Raw genomic sequence first — 6,166 nt, forward strand, 5'->3', positions numbered from 1 at the left:
TCCGATCCTCTTGTCTCCTGAATTAGAGGCATGTACTACCATGCCAGGTGTATGGGTGCTGGAGACTGAACCCAGGACCTCATGTAAGTTAGGCAAATACTCTATCAAGTGAACTATATCTACAGTCCATACATACCAGACTTTTACAAGTGATTATTATTACTGTGTATGTGTACATGTGTGTGGATACACGTGTCATGCTACACATATGGAGGTTGGAGGCCAGCTTTCTCTCCTTCCACTGTGGGATCTGGGGATTGAATTCAACTTGCTAGGCTTGCAGAGCAAACGCTTTTACCCACTGAGCCACCTCACCAGTGCAGACAAGACTTTTTGAGAGCTAAAAAGTACCATGACCCTTCTCTACGCAAGCATCTACATGTACCAAAGAGGTACTCAAGCTATTTATTGCCTTTCCATCATTTTGCACCTTGCCTTCTTCTGTGTTAGTCTCTTACAGAATGGCCACTACTACAAGATGGTCACATTAGTAAGTCAGAAGAGTTCAGTGGATTTTTTAAAAAGTGTAAATGTGTTATATATAATTTAAATGTCTTCAAGGGGAAAAAAGGGAGCCGATACCTAGGTCTCCCACAACACGCAGGTGGTCTTTTCCTGACAGTTGGATGCTTGAGTGGAACAGGCAGCCATGTTTTCCTTTCTTGTGAAGAACCTGGCTGCTCCTGGCTTGCTTCTGGGTTTGACTTGAGAGATGCTTTGGGGAGAAAAGTCTTGGCCAAAGCATACCATGGCTACATCAACTTGTGCTCTGTGGGTTGGCTGGCTCTAAGACCTCCTTCGTCCTTAATAAATCTAACAAAAGGAAAATCTCCCAGAACAACTGGTACCCTTTACAGAGGCCTGGTCTCAGGGGAAGCTCAGGGTGACATAGAGAGACTACTGCTGAGTACGTCATGTTGGTGGCTGGATAGGCACCACCTCCACATCCAGATAAGATAATAAAGGAATAAAGCATCCAATGGAAAAGCCCCAAGCCTGCACAGTCAGTATCTTGGGAATAGTTTTTCCCACATAATACAATTGCTTTATTACATTTTTTGTAACTTATATTCAATATAAAAAGTAATGCCACTGAGTTGCTCTTATAGTCTCTGAGTGATGAAAACAATTCTTTAGAATTCTGTCATACTCTCAAAAAGGGGGCACTTGGACCTTGATATAGGAAGTATAGACAATAGAAGCCTTTCCATTATTCAATGAGATACAGTTTGGTTCACCTTAGGAATCTCTGGTGTGAGCCTTCTATCCATCTAAGGACCTAACAAGTTCCCAGTGGAGAACCAACTGGCAACACACTCTCTGCTCGCCTCCTGGTCTGGGACCAAGGTCTGGCATGTGAGCTCCAAGCCTGTAGCTTAGCCATGCAGAAAACATCATGTTTGCTTTCCCACTTCACAGAACACCTGTGGTGCCCTCTCCTACTCAGAATATGAATCAGCCACATGCCAGACAACAACAGAGTTATCCTCCCCCACATCCCAAATCTCATCACTTCCAGCAAGCGTCTTCATCTGAAAGACCTTTTAGAGCTATGCTTAAAAAAACTACTTGTAAGCCGGGCATGGTGGCGCACACCTTTAATCCCAGCACTCGGGAGGCGGAGACAGGCAGATTTCTGAGTTCGAGGCCAGCCTGGTCTACAGAGTGAGCTCCAGGACAGCCAGGGCCACACAGAGAAACCCTGTCTCGAAAAAAAAAAAAAAAAAAAAAAAAAACCCAAAACCTACTCGTTCACCAATGGTGGCTTCTACATACTTCCAAGGTCCCTTTCCAATGACCCCTGTTAAACTACTCTCCTGCCCCTGTAGGGTAAGAGGTCTTGCTCATCCACAGTTAGGAGTGCCATTAAGAGTTGTTTCCTCCTAAGGTAAAACCAACAAAGGCTGGGAGCATAGCCATGCTATTTCCAGGAAAAGTCAAGTCTCTGTGCTAGAGAGCTCAGTGTGAACTCACATACAGTTCACAGACTCATTTATGGGAAGGAGTCAAAGCAGCCAGAGAGACTGATATATACCCGAAAGAATGCTTTCTGGGTCATAGCCCAACTTCCTGCAGCAGGCAATTAGAGTCTATGTTTACTTTCTGACTGCCGGGTTCTTCTAAATATTATCAACCTCTGCACAGAAGTTCACCTACACCAGCAAACTCAACCGACAGAGCACAGTCCCAAGCACATCCTCTTCTTCAGACATATTTGATCCAAATTAAGGTTTGCAATTAAGGTTTATGGACTCACCATCCATAAAGTGAGCACAGTCACCAGGGTTTAGATTTGTTACCAGAAGTGGAAAGTTATAGATAATAAATGGCTTGATTGTTTTTTTTTTTTTTTTTTTTGCATTGAAACTTGATTATAAAATTTAATCTGTGAGAATGTGTTGAGAGTCGTCAGGAAGAAATATCTAGATCAATGTGTTTGCCAGTTACAATCCTAACCTTTGTCCTATATCAAAGACACGGGTTGGAATCTTCCATTTTTTTTTCCCCACTGAATACTTTTCTTAAGGACTCCTAATTGCATACAACTAAACTATAGAAAACATCTTAAGCCTTCAGGAACTATAATCCCTTTCCACAACAAACAGATAATGTAGCAGTATTGATACAGTTTGTTGTGGTTTGAAACTGCCCCTGCTAAACTAACCCATCCACAGTAAGTTAGTGTGGTTTGAAACTGCCCCCCACAGTAAGTTAGTGTGCTTGAACATTTAGTCTTCAGCTGCCAGTGCCATTTGGCTGTGGAAGCCTTAGGAATTCACGAAGCCTTGCTGAAGGATATACTGACCTTTGAGGTTTTTATGGCCTGGCTCCATCTGCTGTCCTATCTCTCTACTTCCTGACTGCCAGGCCTTCCCTCTATGATGGTCTGCCCCCTGCTAAACTAAGCCAAAATACACCCTTTTGTGTTAAGTTGCTTTTGGTTGGGGCATCCTGTCACAGCAACAGAAAAGTAACTAAGACACAGGTCTTAAAGGCTACATGAAGAAATGGAATAAAACATAACAACGTACGCATTTCTGTCATCTAAACCTATTTGTGATTTTTAATATATTCTTTCCTGTTGCCTTCTAAACTTTGTTAGGACCCCCGGAGACAGGGCAAGACACTGTAGGAATATGCTTGATATATAGTTGGATTAAATAACAACCTAATATATCAAACATATCACACAGAGGCCTGCAGAAAAGGCATCCAGGTTTGACTGAGCTTGAGAATATGGCTTCGGGAGTCAGTCACCTCTGCAGTATCTCCCAGCCTGCCTTGGAGCACAGGCGTGTCTGTAGGTGTGGCAAGGATGCCATTAGCAACAATGCTGGTACATGCTCTGAGCCTGGGCTCCTTTCCCCAAATGAAAGGGGAGTCTGTGCATCTGTCTACCACTCATGTCTCAGAGATTACAGGGAAAGGGAGATGGTCAGGGCCCAAAGGTGGCTACACCAGAACCATCTTCAGATGCCACAGACTAGTCTCCTTTTAAAACAGGTAACCTGAGAACCAGGTAATCAAAGCAGCTGGAAGTCATCACCCTCTCTCCCCAAACTAGTCCTCAAAGGGCTCTGCCTGGCTGGAGGATGACCTCATTCATGTGTGGGGGTGGGGTGGCCACAGTTACTAAGGCAGGAATGCAGGAGCAGCTGCCATTTATGGCACCCTGAGGACTTTTGTCTTTAAGGTTACAGGAGAGGATGGTGAAACATAACCTCAAATATTGGTTGGTTTTGCTGTTTCAGTAATTTTTTTTTTCTTTTAAGCTGAGGAAAAGTTCTTTTCTAACAGTCAGGAGGATGTTATTCATTGTGCAAGAAGTTTCCCACAGTGGATGGCCCTCCTTGCAAACCAAGGACTGCATGATTTGGGATGATAAGATTCTTTGAGACACTTTCATGGATAATGCCCAATAGTGTACGCATAAACCGGGGTCCTCACAGGCCTCCTCAGGCAACAATCCCTCATTTTTAATGTGTCTGGTTTTCAAACATTACTTTCCAGAACTGTAAAACAAAGCCTGTTGTTCCCTGGTCCCATTTCAAGTCTTAGATGCTGTTTGCCGATCATCTCCTTTGGTTCCAAGCTTTGTCCCATGTAGCAGTAACCACGGATGCCTACGCGTTATCATTTCTCCCCATTTTACTCATTCTATAAGCATCTTCATGCTGTACAGTCCGGCAACCATTATTCTTGACCACTCTAACTGCCTAATCACTTCCCTTCAAGAAGACCCCAACTTCTTACTGCTACTAACCAAGCTTCCAGGGACATCCCTCTCACATAAGTCTGGTTGTCGTCCCCCCCCCCCCCTTAGGAAAGGAACTGGAGATATGTCTAACAGTATAAGACAGTTTAAAGTGCAGTGGTCCTGAGGGACGGGAATCATTTTCTCTGCCAATGGGGTAGCAGAGGGAGTGCAGTGTTCAGAAACTAGGCCCCCAGCTCTATGTTTCCTCCCCACTGAATCACATGGTCTGACTGTGGTGAGGACCAGATAAAGTAGTTAGGAGACTGGTCTGGACCATGTCTTGTATTTACGGTGGCCCTGTCGCCCACCCTCTTACCCTACTAGGGATCCATGAAAGACCTTATCTTCCACACATGTTCCAAAGATGAAAGATGAAGGTGTCAGAAAGCATATGTCTGGTCACAGAGGTGGTGACAGAGGTAAGAACATTACCATTTACTAGTCAGGCACCATGTTCTTTTGTTTGTTTGTTTGTTTGTTTTTTTTGAGACAGGGTTTCTCTGTGTAGCCCTGGCTATCCTGGAACTCACTTTGTAGACTAGGCTGGCCTCGAACTCAGAAATCCGCCTGCCTCTGCCTCCCAAGTGCTGGGATTAAAGGCGTCGCCACCATGCCTGGCTAGGCACCATGTTCTTATGTTATCGACTTATTATAACTACAATCCTGCAGGATGAAGATCCCAGTAAGTCTGTTTTCCAAATCAAAAATGTTTTCGCAAATGAACAACCAGTCAGAGAAAAACAGACAAGAGCTCAGGAGGACCCTAGAGAAGGACGGGGTGGGGGCCAAGGGATGCTGGAAGATGGTGGAATGTGGGTGATACATGAACAGCAGACCCATTCACAGACTGCAGGTGCCACCTGACCAATATACAGAGTCATCCCCTGTGAAAGGGCCTCTTGGGATAGACTAGACAAGCATAAGACATGCAGATTAAGCTGCAAGCCTCACAACCTTATTTTTAAGATTCAGCTTTAAAGTATACTTCTCAAGTTCTATTAACTTGACTTGCAAAGCAGAAACAAAAACCTAACCCAAAAATGCAGTTGTCCCTGACCGGACTCTCAGATCTTAAACTCTGACAGTATCAGATGATCCAAGAGCCCAGGGCACCAGAAACCAAATCTCAGCAAACATGAAAGTCAGAGGTCAAAAATCTCAAATTACACCTTGATGAGGAAAATCTGAAATGCGCCTGCCATCGAGGCCAGTGCTTAGGAGATAGGTCTGAAGCCTTGACGACTTTAAGAAGCCTCCAGCCTTAACAGGTTCATTAGCCTCCTGTCTACTGCATACATCTCCTCAACACTGCCTTGGCACCGGTTGGTGTATTTCAGCTTCCAGACACCATCTTTCAATCTGACAAAAATAGGTAGAAATTTAGGCAGTCCTAAACTGGTGGTGGGGCATGCAAATAGCCAGATTTCCTTTCCTTATGTATGTGGGTCTCTGGGAAGTGAACTATAGATACCCATAAAGACTTGCATAGGTAGGAAGAAAATGAAGCCACCTCCTTCGGTCATCTTCCTAAAGATGGCTGAAGTGTCAGGTAGGAACTGCGGCTGCTTACTAAGGCTGAGCCTGACCCTGGAGATGGAGCAGCTCCTACTGCCCCATAGGAAAGAATCTATTTTCTTGGCTACTTGTCTTATGAAAACTACACTAGCCAGCCACGGGCTCCTGTACACACTGAAAAATTCTAGCCAGCCACGGGCTCCTGTATACACTGAAACATTCTAGTGCTGGGTTTCTCATGTGCATTACTCTCTATTTGTGTGTGTGTGCATGCACAGGTGGAAGCCAGAGGCCCATGCCAAGTATTTCCCTCAACTGCTTCTCTACAATACTTTGAGGTTGATTATATATATATATATATATATATATATATATATATATATATATATATAT

At 44.2% G+C, this 6,166-nt stretch overlaps 1 protein-coding gene across 4 annotated transcripts in view; it reads right to left on the reverse strand.

Moving 5' to 3' along the window:
- Tln2 (talin 2) overlaps positions 1-6,166 on the reverse strand; it is a 415,939-nt gene that overhangs the window by 13,804 nt on the left and 395,969 nt on the right. The window lies entirely within an intron of this gene.

This window comes from Mus pahari, chromosome 10 (genome assembly GCF_900095145.1).
Source record: "Mus pahari chromosome 10, PAHARI_EIJ_v1.1, whole genome shotgun sequence".
NCBI lineage: Eukaryota > Metazoa > Chordata > Mammalia > Rodentia > Muridae > Mus > Mus pahari.